The 20503-nt window shown below is 42.4% G+C and overlaps 1 protein-coding gene across 3 annotated transcripts in view; it reads left to right on the forward strand.

Moving 5' to 3' along the window:
• The first annotated feature begins 1062 nt into the window (after nucleotides 1-1062).
• The window catches only part of SCAP (SREBF chaperone), an 86966-nt gene continuing 67525 nt past the window's right edge, over nucleotides 1063-20503 (forward strand). For all 3 annotated transcript variants that reach the window (XM_081246942.1, XM_081246944.1, XM_081246945.1), the window contains exon 1: nucleotides 1063-1139. The gene's annotated coding sequence lies outside the window, so the exon portion shown is untranslated. The remainder of the gene's footprint in view (nucleotides 1140-20503) is intronic.

The following is a 20503-nucleotide window of genomic DNA, read 5'->3' on the forward strand; positions in this document are numbered from 1 at the left end:
GACTGCCTTTTCTCTGTTCCTGCATCCCTTTAATCCCTTAGATCATGAATTACTGAGACCTGTTCAAGGGCAAGCATTGTGGCCAGGCTTAGATCACAAAATATCGTGAAAGCCATTCCTGGTTCTTTCTCCGGGGACCCCCTAAGTTATCTGCTTATAGGAGGGCCCCACAGGGTCCTGCTCGGTTTCAATGCCCCCGTTTCTCTGCTACTCCTCAGTCTTGAGGGAAACATGTATTGGACAAGAAAGGGAGTAACATTTTGGGTAGAGAGGATAGTCATAAACCCGGCAGAGGAACTCGGTTTTAGGGGGACTTGGTTTCAGGCACCTGGTGAAGAGTAAACACTCGACGGACATAGCTATTGCTATTACAACAAATATGTGTTCCATGTAGAAGATGGTTACATGCCCATGAGCAAATGGAAAAATCCTAACACCCTAATCCTCCACCCAGAGATATCCACCGACCACACATCAGCATCGCCCCAGACCCTTCTTGGATTGTTTTTAACAAAATGAGCTCATACCCTACAGCTCATTTTGAATATTCTTTCAAGAACATCTTTCCACATTAGTTAAGTATTCATAAAACTTACCCTTTTAAAAGGCCTTAAGGAAATCCAGTTTATGGACTTAATTTATTCGACCCATCTGCATTTGTTGTATATCTCGGCTGCTTTTAATTTTTCGCTGTTATGAAACGGAACATGGGCAGTCTGTGCGTGTTCTTGCTAATTCCGCGGAACGTGTTAAAAGCTCTGGTACTCTACTCAAAGGTCTGTCCCACTTTCGCGGTCCGCCTCGCCCGGCCCCGCCCCACCCCACCCCAGACCTCTCCCCAGGGGTCGTGTGACCGGTGTCCACCAGGGGGCGAGCGGGAGCCGCGGTTGGGGGCTCTATCACGCATGCGCACGCCACAGGGAGCATATGCGAAGGACGGCGGGGGCGGGAGCGGGAGGGGAAAGGTAGGAGGTGAGAGGTGAAGGGGCGGAGAGCTGCGCGGGCGCCTGGCGGCCGGGAGAGAGAGGGCGGGCGCCACGCCCGGACCGCGCGGGCCGGGAGCGCGCACGCCGCGCCCCGCCCCCGCCGCCGCCGCCGTTGCCGCCGCTGTCGCCGCCCGAGAGCTGTTGCCGCCACAGGTACCGCTGCGCGCGTCCCCACGGCGTCCGCCCGCGGGCCCGGCTCGGGCCTCCTGCTGCGCGGCCCGGGGAGTTCCGGGATGGGGGCCACCGGGGGCACTGGCGCGCCGGCGTGGGCGCTGTCCAGCAGCCGTGCGGGCCGGGCTGAGAGACTGCAGCCAGAGAGGGGGCCGGGTTGCCGCGTCCCCAATCCCACCCTGGCTGCGCCCCCGTCCGGGCCAACCGCGCGCCCGCAGCCCTCCCCCTGGCCCTGGGGACCACTGGCCTGAGGGTGGGTCGCGCTGTTGCGCCCACTGGCCCCGCCGTCCCTTGGGAAGCTGCCGGTTCTAGAACCTGCTTTTGGGCTGTCTGGGTTTTCCGGAGTGCGGAGGAGAGCACTCTGTCCGCACCTGCCTCTTTTACAAGATCTGATTGAGAGGCAACACGTAGCTTCTTTGCTGGGTTTTGCTTGGTTTCTAGTTTTCTCTTTCGCTCAGACCTAAACATTGCTCACTGATGTTGCCTCTGTTTATTCTGGGTGGTTTATTACCTCCGTTCATCATGCAGGATCCTAACGTCAGAGTAGCATTAGCTGCAGGGAGCCAGGGATCTAGACTGTTTGAGCCGTAGGTGGTTGTACAGGTGGAAATGCTCGTGGCCTAGGGGAGCAGTGAGTCCCCTCCTGGCAGGAGTTTGCCCTGTTTCGTGTCACTTACTGCCCCACCTTCTGTGGTGATAGAGCTGGGTGACTGAACTCCTTCTGGGGATTTTGTAATTTTGTGAAGAGGACATAGTAAAAGGTTTCTTTAATGATACTAGCTTTGAGTGTGTTTCTGACCAAACGTTTGTGAAGTTTGGTTATGCGGTGTCCTTATTGCTGTGCTGCCATCTCAGGGTATTGTGCTAAAGACTGAAGCTTTTATAAGGGAGTCAGGGTCAAGGGTGTCTGAGAGTATTTTAGGTGTTCCTCTAATTGACGACCTATATCTTTTTAATGTATGTTGATAGAATTTAGGTTTTAGGTGTTTTACACATTTGCAGCATTCCCCGGGGCACACGATGTAAAAAACACAAAATATGTATAAATATATCTCCACACTCATTCTTTTGGTGATTTATTGAAATTGAAAGAATTACTTCTCATTTATTATGAACGCGTCTGGTGTTTGAGAGCTCTCTTTTGCTATTGTGGCAAAAACAGCACCTCTCCAGAGGTCTCCATGTGCTTTATAATCACTGGTTTGGGTCCCCCTCTCCCATCATCTAGATTAGTTTACTGCCGGGAGGTGGGTATAAAAAGTCTACTACTCCTAGTTTATGCACAGAAAATGGAGGCATAAAGACTGTGAATTCTTTGAGGTCATATATGAACAAGTAAACTGTCCAGTTGGGAAATGAACCATACCTGTGAGGTTCAGTACACAGGCATTTATTAACATTTGGTGGTAGACTTTAGGGGATGCTTACTGTCTTAGTGTATACATGACTGTGTCCTAAGGACCCTGGAATGACACTTAGGTTTATGTGTTATCTGCTTACCCTCACCATCGGTGGCCATTCGGTGGCCACCAGTGTTAGTTTTACTGGCTCCGATAGGTACTTCATGTACAGTTTGTGTCATCGCTCCCATTAAACAGGTGAGAAGACTCCCCCTCATACAGAAACTGGGTTGCCAGTGTCAGCCAGCTTGGCATTGGGGATCAGGCCTTCAAACCAGGTCTGCCGAACTGCACCACCTACCTACTCCCACTGTAACTTGCTCCCTTCCTGAGTTGGCCACTGAAGCAAAGTCCAGGTGACTTCTTTTGCCGCCTGAAATAATAATTCTGGGTAAAATATTTATCCAGCACTTGGGCTGTCTAGATTCTGTGCTAGGTGCTCTCATAACAGCTTATCTCACTTAATCTTCATAATAACCAGGGGCAATGACACTGTTATCACCCCCTTAACTGATTAGTTTTAGAGACGCTATCTGACTGGCTCTGGGTCACCTAGTGAATTAGACGCTGAGGCCAGGTGGAAACCCAGGTTTGTCTGAAAACAGAGTCCATGCTTTTATGCTGTTCTTGGACCTGCTGGCTTGACAGTCTTCTCCACTGCCTACCAAGTGAAAGGTAGCAGAGGAGGGTGTTAGGGGTGAAGGAAGGAACCCAGTGTCACAGACTTGAGTCAGAGATGGTGGAACTCCGCAGGAAGGAGACATTCATTTGATCACTGTGTTTGACAGCTTCCCCTTGAGTGGTCAGGGGCACTGCCTGAGAACGTTTGCAGGGTTGCTGGGCCATGCAGCTTTGCCGTAGAGTCCAAAGAGTGGTGTGTGTGTGTGTAAGCACCAAGGGTGCACGTGGGTCTCAGGAAAAAAAATTAAAACGAATCTTTGTGTTTATTTCAGCCTTATTTAATTTTTATTTTGTATTTTATAATGTACACTCTATTATCACAGTAGTACATATATATAATTTATGTATAAGTATACATATATTGGGGATATGTACTTGAATTTTTGTTGGGGATTCATAATCAAAAATGTTAAGAAACCACTGGTTTATTTGATATTTAGCATTTTCTGAATTCATAAAATATGTGAAGTGTTATTTGTCCCATTTGTTCCTAAGTTGGAAGTCTAGTGAAGTTCAGTGTAATTCCACATAATCAGAGAAATGCTATTTCCTATTAATAACCAATTATTATTTTAGAAATTGCAGTCCGAGTGTGAAAGAGGATCTGGTATTTCAATAGTCTTTATGTCTCAAATATAGTACCGCTCTTAAGTTTGACACTATAGTGACTGATAAAGCCCTTCAGAAGTTAAAATTTGGGGGAATTCGCTGGCGTTCCAGTGGTTAGGACTCTGCACTTTCACTGCTGAGGGCCTTGGTTCAATCCCTGGTCAGGAAACTAAGGTCCCACAAGCCACACAGTGCGGCCAAAAAAAAAAAAAAAAAATAGAAGAAGTTGTTAAAATTTTGTTGTTGAACCTTTTCTATTTTAAACATGTTAATTCAGTCTGAAGCCAGAGAGACTAAACTATTCAGTTTACGCAAATATGGCAGTTGTAATAGTTGTATTTGCACTATTTCCCAACCTTAGAGTATTTTCAAATCATCTAAATATTGAAATTCCAAATACATTGATTCCTTATCACTTTTTACAAACTAGATTCTTCAGTTCATTCCACTGCAGTGGTTAGTTAGTACATTATTTTAAAATGAGTGGTTCCAGAATTATACCTAATTAAAAAATATCTTTGTCATCTTCCAGCTTATCATTTCACAATTGAATAGATTAGTGTTTGTTCAGGAGTTTAGGTTAACATAACAGAATGGGTTTTGAGCAAGAAATATATTTTCCTAATTATATAAGCTGTTTTTATCCAGATGAGTTATCATTACTTTGTAACTAGGTTCTCAAACATTAGTGTGAATTAAAATTACCTGGAGGGATTGTTTTAACCCCACCTCCAGAATCCGTAGGTGAGAGGTAGGCCCTGGAATTTGAATTTCAAACAAGTTACCAGGTGCTGCTACTGTTTGACCTAGGGAACCACACTTTGAGAGCCATGGCTCTAAAACCAGAGCACGATGTCAGTGCTTTCATGTTTCACTCTGAATCTCGTCAGCATCAGTCTTTTTTTTTTTTTTTTTAAATTTATTTATTTATTTGGCTGCTTCGGGTCTTAGTTGCAGCACGCGGGATCTTCATTGTGGCATATGGGGTCTTTTTAGTTGTGGCATGTGGAATCTTTTTTTTTAGTAGTGGCATGTGGGATCTTTATTTGCAGCATGTGGGATCTAGTTCCCTGACCAGGGATCGAACTCGGGCCCCCTGCATTGGGAGTGCGGAATCTTAGCCACTGGACCACCAGGAAAGTCCCCAGCATCAGTTAGTCTTATAGTATAGTTTTGCCAAGTATGGTTGGTCCCTGAATTAATGATGATTCAACTTACAGTTTTTCCATGATATGACGGTGCCAAAGCAATCATGCATTTGGTAGAAACCATACTTCAAATTTTGAATTTTGATCTTTTCTGGGGTAGTGATACTCAGTACATGCTCTTTCTTGTGATGCTGGACAGCAGCATCGAGCCGCAGCTCCCAGTCAGACCTGCAATCATGAGGGTAAACAACTGATAAACTTACAGCCATTCTGTACTCAAACAATCATTCTGTTTTTCATTTTCAGTACGGTACTCAGTAAGTTACATGAGATATTCAACACTTTATTATAACATGGGCTTTGTGTTAGATGCTTTTGCCCAACTGTAGACTAATGTAAGTAATCTGAGCACATCTAAGGTAGGCTAGGCTAAGCTATGATGTTCAGCAGGCTAGGTGTATTAAATACATTTTCGACTTAACAATATTTTCAACTTAGGATGGGTTTATTAGTATGTAACTCCATTGTAAATTGAGGAAGATCTGTACATAACTGGCTCTTGTTTTTAGTCAATTTCCTTTTTATTTTTAGATGACATCATAATTAAGATTGTATCCTCAGTTATAGTGCTATTTCTGTTTTCCCTGAAGTTTTAAGGTTCTTGAGGAATTAGTTTTTTTTTAAATTCGAGTCACCCAGGTTGAATAAAAATTAATAGGTGTGCCCTCAAGCGCACACATACACACACATGCACACGCACACATTTCAATTGTCTATAATCCCAGTGGTAACCACTAGCAGGCTTCTTCTCAGGCTTCTTTCTTGCTCATTCTCTTGTTCTCTCTTTGTATAATGAGATCATACTGTTTTGTATACATTTTCTGTTATTGTGTGAACATTTTTTCATGTATAAAACTATTCTGGAACATTTTTGGATTTTTAAAAACATGAGCTCTCATTTATTTATTAAAAAAATATTTATTTATTTGGCTGCACCTTGTCTTAGTTGTGGCATTCGGGATCTTTAGTTGCAGCACACAGGATCTAGTTCCCTGACCAAGGATTGAACCTGGGCCCCCTGCATTGGGAGCGCAGAGTCTTAACTGCTGGACCACCAGGGAAGTCCTCTCATTTATTTTTATGTTTTCCAATGACTTTCTCTTTGAGCAGCCTTGCTCACAGTTTGGCTGTGGGCTTCATTCGCACCTTTCAGAAGACTGCGTTGTCACTCACGAAGTCTTCAACCATGGTCTCTCTCCTCTTCAACAATCTTCAGTAGCTCCCCACTCTCATGATCTGCCCCAAGCTGGCCTACCCACTCCTTCCCTCTACCAGCCTGTATTTATGCCACCTCATCTTCATGGGGTGATTAGTTACCTTCTTCAGGTATGAGCCGTGGTTCGGTTTGACATTCATTCTTGGTTATCACCCCAGCGACAGTGACTGTTAGAAACGTCAAGACCTGCCTTCCTTCCGCAGGCAACAGAGAACATTGCATCTCATATTCTTGTCAGGGAGGATAATCTTGAATTCTTCACCTCCCAGAAGCTATCCTGAGCTCAACTGTGGTAAAGGACATCCATGGGATTGTGCTGGAACATGCTTCAGTGTACCTGTTCTAGGCAGTGTTTTGTCTTTGGATGAAACTGGATCATTAGGAAGCAGCATATTTCCGGCCTGCTTCCAGTTGTTTTGTTTTTGTTTTAACTAAACTCATTTTGCATGGCCCCATAAGCTTGCGTTGAGATCTATATTAGAAGTCCCCAAGAAAATCTGGAGGCCAATTAGAAATGTCCTTCAGGTCCAGTGCCTGGAATGCTCGTGCCTCTTCTGAACCATTGGGCCATTGGTTTGATTAAACCCTACTGTGAACTGTGTCAAAATGGTTTCCTCTTTGCCTTGGCCCCTAGGGAGCTCAGAGTCTCTTTTATATTCAGAGCCCTCTGGCTTGTGCTTTCTGTATTAACCTTACTTCTGGCATATAACATTTTTTTTTTTTTTACAGCTAGATGTTTTGCTCTTTCTCTCAAATTTTACCATAAAATATATAACACATTTCATCTCTATTCTAAACATTACTGTGATTATATTTTTGTAGCCAAATTTATGTTGTCATCTGTTTCCTTTCATTTTTTTTGTACACTTGAATCCCCCTGAGCTCTGCTTTCCCCTGCCCCCTCCTATGTACTAATTTTTTGTTGTTGTTGTTCCATTTTTTTAATTGTGGTAAATACACAACTTAGCGTATTAACCATTTTTAAGTGTACAGTTCAGTGGTATTAAAAGTACATTCATGGGGCCTCCCTGGTGGCGCAGTGGTTGAGAGTCCGCCTGCCGATGCAGGGGATACGGGTTCGTGCCCCGGTCTGGGAGGATCCCATATGCCGCGGAGCGGCTGGGCCCGTGAGCCATGGCCGCTGGGCCTGCGCATCCGGAGCCTGCGCATCCGGAGCCTGTGCTCCGCAACGGGAGAGGCCACAACAGTGAGAGGCCCGCATACCGCAAAAAGAAAAAAAAAAAAAAAAAAGTACATTCATAATTTTTTTTGCAACATCAACACCATTCTCTCCATATCTCTTTTCATCTTGCAAAACTGAAACTCTGTACCCATTAAACAATAACTCCTCTTTTCTCCTCTCCCAAGTCCCTGGCAGTCACCATCCTACTTTCTATGATTTTAACTACTCTAAGTATATCATATAAGTGGACTTACACAGTATTAGTCTTTTTATGGCTCGCTTATTTCATTTAGCATAATATCCTCATGGTTCAGGCATGTCGTAGCATGTATCAGAATTTCTTTCCTTTTTAAGGTTGAATAATATTCCATGTATATACCACGTTTTGTTTATCCATTTATCCGTTGACAGACATTTGAATTGTTTCCACCTTCTGGCTGTTGTGAATGATGCTGCTGTAAACATGGGTATACACATATTTGTTCAAGTCCTTGTTTTCAGTTCTCTTGGGCCAGTATGGAAGTGGAATTGCTGGATGGTAATTCTATGATTAATTTTTTGGGAACCACCATACTGTTTTCCACGGAGGTTGTACCATTTTATATTCTTACCAGCAATGTACAAGGGTTCCAGTTTCTCCACATCCTTGCTTAACACTTGTTGTTTTCTGTCTTTTTTTAAGCTTTATTATTATTATTTTAAATTTATTTTATTTTTGGCTCCATTGGGTGTTCATTCCTGTATGCTGGATTTCTCTAGTTGTGGCGAGCAGGAGCTATTCTTCGTTGCGGTGCATGTGCTTCTCATTGTGGTGGCTTCTCGTTGCACAGCATGGGCTCTAGGGCACATGGGCTTCAGTAGTTGTGGCATGCGGGCTCAGTAGTTGTGGCTTGCGGGCTCTAGAACGCACGCTCAGTAGTTGTGGTGCACAGGCTTAGTTATTCTGCGGCATGTGGGATCTTCCTGGACCAGGGATCGAACCCGTGTCCCCTGCATTGGCAGGCAGATTCTTAACCACTGTGCCACCAGGGAAGTCCCGTTTTCTGGGTTTTTTTGTTTTGCGGTACACGGGCCTCTCACTGTTGTGGCCTCTCCTGTTGTGGAGCACAGGCTCCGGACGTGCAGGCTCAGGGGCCATGGCTCACGGGCCCAGCCGCTTTGCGGCACGTGGGATCTTCCCGGACCGGGGCACACACCTGCGTCCCCTGCATCGGCAGGCGGACTCTCAACCACTGCGCCACCAGGGAAGCCCTCTCCTTGTAGTTTTTTTGTTTTTTGCTAAGAAGTTTTTTAAAGATAACTTAAAATCAACACAGAAATTGGTTACATAGTACAGGTCTCAACTATTCGCTGAGAATAAATTTTAAGAATAACTTCTTTTTTTGTTGTTTTTTTATATATAAACATTTTATTTTAATAATACTGTTTATCACTTCAGTTTACATCATTCCATTATGAAAATGTTTAACTGAAGAGAGGATATTTCTTCAAAACACTAAATAAGCAGAGCTTTATCAGTTAAATTTACAGCAATACAGCATTTAGAAATACATAATTCTTCATTTTACAATAATACTTCCTCTTTAAAAATTTGTCATGGTTTGTCAGACGTAATGCTATGAAAGGATAATACAGTATATGTAGTGTAAGTGAACCAGATCTTTTCTCAAATAGTCTTTCTAAAGTCCTACCAAATTTGTGTGAACGTATTTGTTGAATAAATTAAACATTTTTTGTGTTGTTAATTTGTAATATTGTACAAAACTCAAAAATAGCACCTGTACCTATTATAGGAAGCTTATTTTAGCATTTTACCTGTAAGAAACACTGATCTGTATACTTAAAATGATTTCTTGAAAACATTTTCATAATATAGTCCAACATTTAACAAATATCTGAAAATAAAGTCTCCAGAACATTAAGATTTTATCCCCTGATTAGTATTCAAATTAAGAATAATTTTCTTAATGTTATACAAATGAGTAGTTATGACTTGAGATAAAATGTCCATTCACAGCATCATACGTTGATTCAGAAAGATATCTTCAATAACTAAGGCAGGAGTGAAAGTGTACTCTAGAAAAATATGAGCCTAGAAAAGAGCAGCATTTCTTAATCTCATTTTACATGTGTATTTTAAAATTTATAGGGACTTCCCTGGTGGTCCAGTGGTTAAGAATCTACCTTCCAGTGATGTGGGTTCGATCCCTGGTTAGGGAACTAAGATCCCACATGCCGCAGGGCAACTAAGCCCACACGCTGCAACTAAGATCTGAGGCAGCCAAAAATAAATAAATAAATAAATTAAAAAAAATAATAAAATTTATAGCATAAGCAGTTTAACAATTAAATATCATAATTACAGAGTTGACCATTTTATTAATATTCCGGAAGTTCATATACTCACTTTGGCCTTAAAACCTTTTAAAATTCTTTTCATAATTTAAATGGTAAATACTGCCTTGTATTTGTGCTTGTACAGTTTATAAAATGGATGAAAGAAACTACAGAAGAGATTTCTAATAAATTTATTTAAGGTAGCAGCAGTGTGTATTTAAGGATCTGCTTTAATTCCACCTAAAGAAAGAAGTTATGAGTTTATATTCTGAACCACACAACCTAGTATTCATTGTACACTGTTTCAAATTCCTGGCCCCCTGCTCACTTTAGATAGCTAAATCCTGCCTTCTTGAATGTTTATAAATGGGCAGGAGTCCGGTTAGATATAGTTCAGTGGTTTTTTTATACCAGCAGCTCTAGCACTAGCACTGTCCTGGGTGCAGAGCAAGCTCTATTCTATTAATATTTCTGAGGTATTTTCAGTGGTTGCTACTGAGTCATTGTAATTTCGATTTGCATTTCCCTAGTGATTAGTGATGTTGAGCATCTTTTCATGTCTTTATTAGCCATCTGTATATCTTTGGGGAAATGTCTATTAAAGTCCTTTGCCCATTTTTTAATCAGATTGTTTTTTTTGTTGTTGAGTTTTAGGATATTTCTGTATATTTTCTGTATATTCTATATATTAATATATAGATATATTTTCTGTATATTCTATATATTATAGAATTTTCTGTATATTTTATATATTAATTTTCTGTATATTCTATATATGAATCGCTTATCAGCTGTATGGTTTGTAAATATTTTCTCCCATTATGTGGGTTGCCTTTTTACTCTTTTGATAGTTTTTTTTTTTTTTTGCCATGCTGCATGGCTTATGGTATCTTAGTTCCCCAACCAGGGATGGAACCCGGGCACTCAGAACTGAAGAGTGTGGAGCCCTAACCACTGGGCCACCAGGGAATTCCCTGTTGATAGTATCTTTTAAAAAAAAATTTGTGTGTTTACTTTTAAAAAATATTTATTTATTTTGGCTGCACTGGGTCTTAGCTGCAACATGTGGGATGTTTATTGCCACATGTGGACTTCTTAGTTGCGGCATGCATACTCCTAGTGGCAGCATGCATTCGGGATCTAGTTCCCCGACCAGGGATCAAACCTGGGCCCCCTGCATTGGGAGTGCAGAGTCTTACCCACTGGACCACCAGGGAAGTCCTCGATAGTATCTTTTGATGCACACAGTTTAAAAATTTTTATGAAGTCCAGTCTGTTTATTTTTTCTTTTGTTGCCATTGCCTTTGGTCGTACACCAAGGAATTGCCAAATCCAATGTCGTAAAGCTTTTGCCTTATGTTCTCTTCTAAGAGTTTTTATACTTTTAAGTCTTAAATTTAGGTCTTTGATCCTTGTGTATTCATTGTTGCTAAATTTTGTAAAGGGATAAATTCTGAAAAGGCCTTGCACGTTACAAAGGACTTCTCTATTTATTAATGTTTATTATCAGAAAATTGAAATATACACAAAAGCAGAGAGCAGTATTCCACCGTGTATGTATCACTTAGTTATGTCTGTCATTTACTCATTAACTTGAGGGCACTCGTTTCATCTATATCATCCACTCTTCTCATTATTGTATTTTTAAATTATTTGGTGTTTTTTTTTTTTTTTTTTTTTCCAGTACGCGGGCCTCTCACTGCTGTGGCCTCTCCCGCCGCGGAGCACAGGCTCCGGACGCGCAGGCCCAGCGGCCACGGCCCACAGGCCCAGCCGCTCCATGGCACGTGGGATCCTCCCGGACCGGGGCACGAACCCGCGCCCCCTGCATCGGCAGGCGGACTCCCAACCAGTGCGCCACCAGGGAAGCCCCGGGTGTTTTTTTTTATTGAGGCAAAATATACATAACATAAAATTTAACGTCTTAACCCGCACATTGGAAGCGTGGAGTCTTAACCACTGGACTGCCAGGGAAGTCTCCATTTTAACCGTTTTTAAGTGTAGCATTCAGTGTCATCAAATATATTCACAGTGTTGTGCAGCCATCACCACTTTCCATTTCCAGAACGTTTTCATCATTCCAAACAGAAACTCTGTACCCATTAAACAACTCCCCATTCTCCCCTTCCTGCCAGGCCTTGGCAATCACCATTCTACTTTCTGCCTCTATGAATTTGCCCATTCTAGGTCCTACATATAAGTGGAATCATACTATATTTGTTCTTTTGTGTCTGGCTTATTTCACTTTACATGTTTTCAGTATTCATCCATGTTGTAGAATTTCATTCCTTTTTCAGGCCCAATAATATTCTGTTGTACGTACATCCACATTTTGTTTATCTCTTCATCTGTCAATGAATATTTGAGCAATTTCTGCCTTTTGCCTGTTGTGAATTATGCTGTTTATCTGTAAAGATATCAGTACGGATATCTGTTTGAGTCCCTACTTTCAGTTCTTTGGATATATACCCAGGAGAGGAATTGCTGGATCATATGGTAATTTTATGTTTAACTTTTTGAAGAACTGCCAAACTGTCTTCCACAGGGGCTTGTACCATTTTTCACTCCTACCAGCAGTGCACAAAAGTTCCAATTTCTTCACATCCTTACCAACCCTTTTTTTTTTTTTTTTTTTTTTTAAATTTTTTTATTTTTTGCGGTACGCGGGCCTCTCACTGTTGTGGCCTCTCCCGTTGCGGAGCACAGGCTCCGGACGCGCAGGCTCAGCGGCCATGGCTCACGGGCCTAGCCGCTCCGCGGCATGTGGGATCTTCCCAGACCGGGGCACGAACCCGTGTCCCCTGCATCGGCAGGCGGACTCTCAACCACTGCGCCACCAGGGAAGCCCTTTTTTTTTTTTTTTTGTTGCCTGCACCATGCAGCATGTGAGATCAAACCCGCGCCCCCTGCATTGGAAGTGTGGAGTCTTAGCCACTGGACTGCCAGGGAAGTCCCTTTTTTTCTTTTCTAACACTTGTTATTTTTTTGTTTGTTTGTTTGTTTGTTTGTTTTTTGTGGTACGCGGGCCTCTCACTGTTCTGGCCTCTCCCGTTGCGGAGCACAGGCTCCGGACACGCAGGCTCAACGGCCATGGCTCACGGGCCCAGCGCTCCAGGGCACGTGGGATCTTCCCGGACCGGGGCACAAACCCATGTCCCCTGCATCGGCAGGCGGACTCTCAACCACTGCGCCACCAGGGAAGCCCTGTTTTTGTTTTTTTTAATAAGAGCCATCCTAATGGGTGTGAAATGGTATCTCATTATGGTTTTGATTTGTATTTTCATAACGATTAGTGATGTCGAGCGTCTTTTTATGTGCTTTTTGGCCATTTGTATATCTTCTTTAGAGAAATGCCTATTCAAGTCCTTTGCCCATTTTTTTTTAACATCTTTATTGGAGTATAATTGCTTTACATTGTTGTGTTAGTTTCTACTTTATAACAGAGTGAATCAGCTGTACGTATACATATATCCCCATATCCCTTCCCTCTTGCGTCTCCCTCACATCCTCCCTATCCCACCCCGCTAGGTGGTCACAAAGCACCGAGCTGATCTCTGTGCTATGCAGCTGCTTCCCACTAGCTATCGATTTTACATTTGGTAGTGTATATATGTCAATGCCACTCTCTCACTTCGTCCCAGCTTACCCTTCCCTTGCCCCATGTCCTGAAGTCCCCTTTGCCCATTTTTGAATCAGATTGTTTTGTTTGTTTTTTTGCCGAGTTGTAGGAGTTCTTCCTATATTCTGGATATTAATTCCTTCTTAGATATATGATTTGCAAATATTTTCTCCCATTATGTGGGTTGTCTTTTCACTCTGTTGATAGTTCTTTTGATGTACAAAAATGATTAGTTTTTTTTTTTTTTTTTTTTTTTTTTGCGGTACGCGGGCTTCTCACTGTTGCGGCCTCTCCCGTTGGGGCTGCGCAGGCTCAGCGGCCATGACTCACGGGCCCAGCCGCTCCGCAGCATGTGGGATCTTCCCGGACTGGGGCGCGAACTCCTGTCCCCTGCATCGGCAGGCGGACTCTTAACCACTGCGCCACCAGGGAAGCCCCATAAATGATTAGTTTTTATGAACTCTAATTTGTCTATTTTTTCTTGTTGCCTGTGCTTTTAGTGTCATATCTAAGAAATCCTTTCAAAATCGAGTATCATGAAGTTTTTAACCCTATGTTTTCTTTAAAAAAATTTTTTTTTAAATAAATTTATTTTATTTATTTTTGGCTGCTTTGGTTCTTCATTGCTGTGCGCGGCTTTCTCTAGTTGCGACGAGTGGGGGCTATTCTTTGTTGTGGTGTGCGTGCTTCTCATTGCGGTGGCTTCTCGTTGCGGAGCACAGGCTCTAGGCACGTGGGCTTCAGTAGTTGTTGCATGCAGACTCAGTAGTTGTGGCTCGTGGGCTCTAGAGCGAAGGCTCAGTAGTTAATGGCGCATGGGTTTATTTGCTCCATGGTATGTGGTATCTTCCCGGACCAGGGCTCGAACCCGTGCCCCCTGCATTGGCAGGTGGATTCTTAAACACTGCGCCACCAGGGAAGCCCTATGTTTTCTTTTAAGAGTTTTATAGTTTTAGCTCTTTGTTTAGGTCTTTGATCCATTTTAAGTTAATTTTTGTATATGATGTAAGGTAAGGGTCCAGTTTAACTTTTTTTGCGTGTGACTATCCAGTTTTCCCGGCACCTTTTGTTGAAAAACTGTTACAAGGAGAAGGGCCCCAGGTGACCCTCATCTCTTGGCTCTCTTTGGCACTCTCCCCCTCACAAAAAGGTCTTTTGCATATTTTGTGTTTGGAATGGAACCACCTTCCATGTGACATTTATATTAAAAGCTCTTGAGATAGTAATAAAATAGAGACTCGTCACAGCTTCACTTTTGGGTAAACTATCAAGAACCGTGCTGCTTTCCAGCAGACCACAATTCTGTCAGGAAACCAGGCAAGAGGCCACCATTCTGTGTGGCTTGGATGTGCCCATGTGTGGCTGAGAGCAGGAGGCTGGTCCTGGCCATGCTCCTGCCAGCTGGGACCAAGGCTGAGGGCACCCTACCTCTGAGCCAAAGGTCCTATCTTGTGGAATGACAAGGCTGCCCCATTGAGCCCCTGGGTTGTTTCTAGCTTTTTTTTTTTTTTTTTTTTTTTTTTTTTTGTGGTACGCGGGCCTCTCACTGTTGTGGCCTCTCCCGTTGCGGAGCACAGGCTCCGGATGCGCAGGCCCAGCGGCCATGGCTCACGGGCCCAGCCGCTCCGCGGCATATGGGATCCTCCCAGACCGGGGCACGAACCCGTATCCCCTGCATCGGCAGGCGGACTCTCAACCACTGCGCCACCAGGGAGGCCCTGTTTCTAGCTTTAAAACAGATTCTTTGCCCATGTTCTTAGCAGTGGTCATTTCAATCCCTTTGTTAGTCATTGCTGACCAGGTCAAGAGGGAATGAAAATGTAGGTAGCTGGCGTTGTGGACGAAAATCTTTAATATGTTTGTTGATGCTGAATTGTGAAGAGGGTTGGCATCTTGTACCTGGTTATTTGTGACGACCATCACAAACAATTAATGTAATTTAGTCTTCCTTCAATATGGGTATTGCTGTGCCATCACAGTTACTCTAAATGTGACAGTAATCATCCTCTTGAATATATGTGTTTTCAGACTTCACATTCTCTGAAATCAGCTTTCACTCATTAGCTGAAACTCCTTTCTTTTTTCAGTACTGTTCATTTAGTCTGCTGAAAATTCTTCCAGCTTGTTTGGGTAATTTTGATGCTTAGAGAAGCAGAATTTCCTGTCCTGATCATTGGTCCACTTTGCAAAGCAACTTTCCCCCAAAGATGAATTGTTTGCACCAGTGGGCTAGTTTAGCACAGTGAACAGACCTACAGTGACTTTCTTTTCGGCACCAAATGAGGTGCTGGCTGCTCTAGGGAAACAAAGGTGATTCAGCTGTGACCTCCCAAGAGGGACCACGCTCAATCAAGGGAGGCTGAGAAAGTCAGAATGGACACAGGGCAGTGTGGAAATACAGTTACAGAAGCTCAGAGTAGAAGGCTGCTGCTCCTACAGGGAGGCTTTCATTATTTTTTAAATTTAGCTTTTCAGTGCAGTACTACATTCACATAGCACAAAATTTAAAGGGTATGACAGGGCATACATGGGAACGTTTCCCTTCCACCTTGCCCCTGGCCACCAGATCCCTTCCCCAGAGGCAGCCAGTGTTACAAGTTCTCGAGTGTCAGTTCAGGGCTGTTCTGTGCATAATACAGACAAATACACAGAGAGCTCTTTTCTTTCTTTCTTTTTTAAAATTTATTTATTTTTGGCTGCGTTGGCTCTTCATTGCTGCACATGGGCTTTCTCTAGTTGAGGCAAGTGGGGACTACTCTTCGTTGCAGTGCATGGGCTCTAGGCGCGCAAGCTTCAGTAGTTGTGGCTCGCGGGCTTAGTTGCTCTGCAGTATGTGGGATTTTCCCGGACCAGGGATCGTACCCATGTCCCCTGCATTGGCAGGCAGATTCTTAACCACTGTGCCACCAGGGAAGTCCTGAGAGCTCTTTTCTTTTACATGAAAGTAGCACACTATATCCCTTGCTTTTTCTTCTGTTTATGATAGTTCATTATCCATACATAAGAACTTTTTCATTGTCTTTTACAACTGGATAATATTCCATTGTCAGGATGTACCTTAATTTATTTAGCCTGAGCTTTATTGATGGACATATAAGGTGTTTTAAACTTTGCTAACACAGACACCACTGACTAATGTTCTGTATGCATCAGTCCATGCATGGCCAAGTGCACCTATCCATTCACTTACCTGAGCCAGGAAGGCTGGGTTGGTGAGTATGTACTTCTGTGATTTTGATCCCTCTTACCAGATAAACCTCCATAGAGGTTTTGTCTACATATGCTCCCAGCCGTGTGTGGCAGTGTCTGTTTGTCCATACCCTCATCAACACCGTGGTACCTCACAGTTTGGTTTTTGCCAGTTTGGTAGGCGAAAAAATGGTTTCTCTCTGTAGATTTTTTTCCCACCTAAACTTCTTAGTTCAGCCTGCAGAAAAGTTAAAAGAGTAAGAGAATGAACACTCAGGGGTAGTTTTAGTTTAAGGTTGATGGACCATTTCTGTTTTCTGTGAAAAAGCTGTTTGTATCCTTGGCCTATTTTTCTACTGGGCTTTGGTTTTTTAAAACTTAATTTTGTAAAAATTATTTATATATGAAGGAACTTTGTACTTTGTCAGTGGTATGAATTGCAGTTATATTTTTATAGATGGTTATTTATTTTTTTACTTAGGATGGTTTTGTCATGGAAAAAAAAAGTTTTTAATTGGGTTGTATTTATTGACTTTTTAAGGCTTCTGGGGTTCTCTGTCATACCTAGGAAGATTTTCCCTAGTAGAAGACTATGAAAAATTATCCTGTGGTTTCTTTTTTTTTTTTTTAATAAATGTATCTATTTATTTTTGGCTGTGTTGGGTCTTTGTTGCTGCACGCGGGCTTTCTCTAGTTGCGAGAGCAGGGGATACTCTTTGTTGCGGTGCGCGGGCTTCTCACTGTGGTGGCTTCTCTTTTTGCAGAGCACGGGCTCTAGGTGCTCAGGCTTCAGTAGTTGTGGCTCGCACTCTCAGTAGTTGTGGCTCACGGGCTCTAGAGAGCAGCCTCAGTAGTTGTGGCACACAGGCATAGTTGCTCTGCGGCATGTGAGATCTTCCCAGACCAGGGCTTGTACCTGTGTCCCCTGCATTGACAGGTGGATTCTTAATCACTGTGCCACCAGGGCAGTCCCTATCCTGTGGTTTCTTAAAGTACTTTTTCTATTTCATTTTTTACCTTTTAGTCTTTTATCCATTTGGAATTTATTTTGGTGTGAAGTATGGGTCCACCTTAATTTTTTCCCAATTGGCCACCCATTTGTTGCAGTACCTTTTATTGAACAATTCATCTTTTTCCTACTTGTTTAAATATCCCCTTTCATTTACTACATATAATATACTTTGCCACATATCATGTACGTTTGGGTCTATTTCTGGACTTTCTGTTGTATACATTAATCCATGTTTTAGTGTGTTCTTATCACATTGTTTTTTTTTTTTTTTTTTTGCGGTACGCGGGCCTCTCACTGTTGTGGCCTCTCCCGTTGCGGAGCACAGGCTCTGGACACGCAGACTCAGCGGCCATGGCTCACAGGCCCAGCCGCTCTGCGGCATGTGGGATCTTCCCAGACTGGGGCACAAACCCGTATCCCCTGCATTGGCAGACGGACTCTCAATCACTGTGCCACCAGGGAAGCCCTATCACATTGTTTTAATTACCCAAGTTTTATAGCGTGTTTCGATATTTGGTAAAGTTAATTCTCATTCATTATCTTTATTTTTCAGAACTTTCCTGGCTATTTTTGTTTTTCTATATGAACTTTAAAATAACTTTGCTAGTTAAAAGTCCTGTTTGTTTCTATTGGGACTAAGTTACATTTTTAGGTTAATGTAGGAAGAGTGACATTTTGATGATGAGTCTTCCCCACTAAGAAGATTGCATGCCTTTCTCTTTGAGTCTTCTTTTATTTTTGAGAGATTTCTTGACATTTCTTGTCAAGTTTATTCTCAGGTCTTTTTTTGTTTTTAGTGCTGAAGCATTTTATCTTCTACCTACTTGTTGATGATGTATGTGAAGACACTGATTTCTCTATATTAATTTTCATTACCTTACCTGATTCTTTTATCAACTATAAAAGGTTTTCAGTTGATTCTCTTGAGTTTTTCAGGTATAAAATAATATTATCTTCAAATAATGATACTTTAATCTTTTTTTCCCCAGTTGTATACCTACGTTTTCTTTCTGTTGCCTAATTGTGGTAGGTAGTACCTCCACAACAGTAGTAAATAGTGGTGGTGAAGTGCATAGATAGCTGTGTTTGGTCTCTGACTTTAGTGGGAGTTCTTCTAATGTGTTTCCATTGGGCTTGGTTTTAGCTTTGTTATAAATGAAGCATTCTACCCTTTGACCAGCATATCTCCATCTCTCCGAGGCCCTGGTAACCACCATTCTACTCTGTTTCTATGAGTTTGACACTTTTTTTTTCTTTTTAAGATTCCACATAGAAGGGAGATCATGCAGTATTTGTCTTTCTGGCTAATTTCACTTACTGTCATGTTCTCTAGGTTCTTCCATGTTGTTGCAAATGGCAGGATTTCCTTCTTTCTCACGGCTGAATAATATTCCAATACACCCCCAAACACACACATCTTCCTTATCCATTTATCTGTTAATGGACAGTTAGGTTGTTTCCATATCTTAGCTATTGTGAATAATGCTGCAGTGAACATAGACATGCAGATATCTCTTCAAGAATTGATTTCATTTTCTTTGGATGTATATCCAGAAGTAGAATTGCTGGATAATATGGTAGTTTGTTTTTTTTTATTTTTTATTTTTAAAATTTTTATTGGAATATAGTTGATTTACAATGTTGTGTTAGTTTCAGGTGTACTGCACAGTGATACACATACATATATCCACTCTTTTTTAGATTCTTTTCCCATATAGGCCATTACAGAGTACCGAGTAGAGGTCCCTGTGCTATACAGTAGATCCATATTAATGATCTGTTTTATGTATAGAGGTGTGTATATGTCAGTCCCAGTCTTCCAATTTATCCCCCCACCCTTACCCCCAGTAACCATAAATTTGTTTTCTACATCTGTAACTCTATTTCTGTTTCGTTGATAAGTGCATTTGTACCTTTTTTTCTTTTCTTTTTTTTTTTTTTTTTTTTTGTGGTATGCGGGCCTCCCACCGTTGTGGCCTCTCCCGTTGCGGAGCACAGGCTCCGGACACGCAGGCTCACTGGCCATGGCTCACAGGCCCAGCCACTCCGCGGCATGTGGGATCCTCCTGGACCGGGGCACGAACCCGCGTCCCCTGCATTGGCAGGCGGACTCCCAACCACTGCGCCACCAGGGAAGCCCCATTTGTACCCTTTTTTTAGGTTCTACATATAAGCGATATCATATGATATTTGTCTTTCTCTGTCTGACTTACTTCATTCAGTATGACAATTTCTAGGTACATCCATGTTACTGCAGATGGCATTATTTCATTCTTTTTTATGGCTGAGTAATATTCCAACGTATATATGCACCACATCTCCTTTATCCATTCCTCTGTTGCTTCCATGTCTTGGCTATTGTAAATAGTGCTGCAGTGAACATTGGGGTACATGTATCTTTTCAAATGATGGGTTTCTGTGGATATATGCCCAGGAGTGGGATTGCTGGATCATATGGTAGCTCTACTTTTAGTTTTTCAAGGAACCTCCATACTCTTCTCCATAGTGGCTGTACCAATTTACATTCCCACCCACAGTGTAGGAGGGTTCCTTTTTCTCCACACCCTCTCTAGCATTTATTGTTTGTAGATTTTTTGAAGATGGCCATTCTGACTGGTGTGAGGTGATACCTCACTGTAGTTCTTATTTGCATTTCTCTGATAATTGGTGATGTTGAGCATCTTTTCATGTGCTTTTTGGCCATCTGTATGTCTTCTTTGGAGAAATGTCTATTTAGATCTTCCGCCCATTTTTTGATTAGATTGTTGTTGTGACATTGAGCTGCATGAGCTGTTTGTATACTTTAGAGATTAATCCGTTGTCAGTTGCTTTGTTTGCAAATATTTTTTCGTATTCTGAGGGTTGTCTTTTCATTTTGTTTATGGTTTCCTG

The sequence above is a fragment of the Mesoplodon bidens genome (genome assembly GCF_964165515.1).
Source record: "Mesoplodon bidens genome assembly, chromosome: 10".
NCBI classification, from domain to species: Eukaryota; Metazoa; Chordata; class Mammalia; order Artiodactyla; family Ziphiidae; genus Mesoplodon; species Mesoplodon bidens.